The 1,309-nt window shown below is 38.3% G+C and overlaps 1 long non-coding RNA gene across 1 annotated transcript; it reads left to right on the top strand.

Annotated features, from left to right (window-relative positions):
• Positions 1-8: 8 nt before the first annotated feature.
• LOC106632722 lies at positions 9-942 on the top strand. The gene is made up of 3 exons (XR_006053636.1): positions 9-171; positions 251-303; positions 402-942. It is a non-coding gene; the product is annotated as an uncharacterized LOC106632722 (long non-coding RNA).
• Positions 943-1,309: the final 367 nt, after the last annotated feature.

Genomic DNA, 1,309 nt, shown 5'->3' with positions numbered 1-1,309 from the left:
TTAAACAAAATTTCTTTGTTAATCTAATTTTTTTTGTTCTTTTTTTTTTCTTCTTCGTCAATTATTAGTTTGCCCAATCTCTCATTGACGGTAAAACACAAGTGGAGGAGTACAACACTGAAATCACAAAGCTCAGGTCCCGACTTTGCCACTACTTATTTTCCTCAATAGGTAAAGATAAAATTAGCTGCCTTCTTTTTCTCTAACATTGGAAAATGTAACTTGTACTTAAACAAATCATATTTTGCAGATCGAACTAGGAAGTGCAGTTAGTGCTGGTTCGTGATTGCAGCCAAAGACCGGGTACGCTATGACATGTCCTTAGCCATATAGATTGTTTATATAATGGACTTTGTTCATTTGTTTTTTGTTTGTTTGTTTCTTTTTTTTTTAATTCACAGGTGCAGTGCCAGAAATGTGGTGCATACAAGCACATGCGTTGTTCAAAGTCTGTCTGTGGCATCTGTATCTTCTTTGAGAGTAAGTCACAATATAACTAAACAATGTCCAAAAATGTTTAAAGTGAAAGATTTTTCGTAATTTTGCCTTTGCACACCAGGACTGTGTAATTAAAGTGGACGTTTCAAGATCCAGTTTTTACACAAAACTATTTTAGACATAACTGTGTCGTATTGTGGGGATTTCCCAACACAATTAAATTGATATAGTGCTGTTTATATCATTCTTCTTTATGTAACAGCACAGTGCAGCACAGCAGAGGGAAAGGAGTTGTGCAGCATAGTAGGTGGCTATAGAGGAGGAGCAATAGAAGTAGCCAGCGAAGAATGTCATCAGGGAAAGCATCAGGCAGCGAATGACAAAGGAAAAGTTCCTAAGGGAGAGAACATCTGCAGCAAACCGACAAGTAACAGTGAGATAGGAAGACTGACAGTCAGAGATGAAGGCACACAGACTGAAAGAGATGAAGGCACACAGACTGAAAGAGATGAAGGTACACAGACTGAAGACAAAGAAAAAGAAAGTATACGGCACAAGTCTGAGTACAGATAATGCTGCTGCTGCTGATGTTGACAGGATCGATGCAAACATGGTACAGAGTTTGCTAGCTGTGGTCATCCTCACTGTCTGTGAGGAACACTTCACCTGTTGCTTCAGTTTGATATGTGTGAGCTTTAATGGCTGTAAACCATCTGCTTTCTTCTTTTTACATCTGCACATTGTCACGGTACAGGGTTGTGTGACCCAGTATGTGGGTTTTAATGTATTATTTTGCATTCATATGTGTTCTAGTTTCAGTTTGGCTCATCTAGCTAATTTCCAGGTTGCTGTTTAGTCCTTTGTTTCTTAA

The sequence above is a fragment of the Haplochromis burtoni genome, unplaced genomic scaffold (genome assembly GCF_018398535.1).
Source record: "Haplochromis burtoni strain Fernald_Lab_line unplaced genomic scaffold, NCSU_Asbu1 Contig_1467, whole genome shotgun sequence".
Lineage (NCBI taxonomy): Eukaryota > Metazoa > Chordata > Actinopteri > Cichliformes > Cichlidae > Haplochromis > Haplochromis burtoni.
This window is presented reverse-complemented; position numbering and strand designations above follow the sequence as displayed.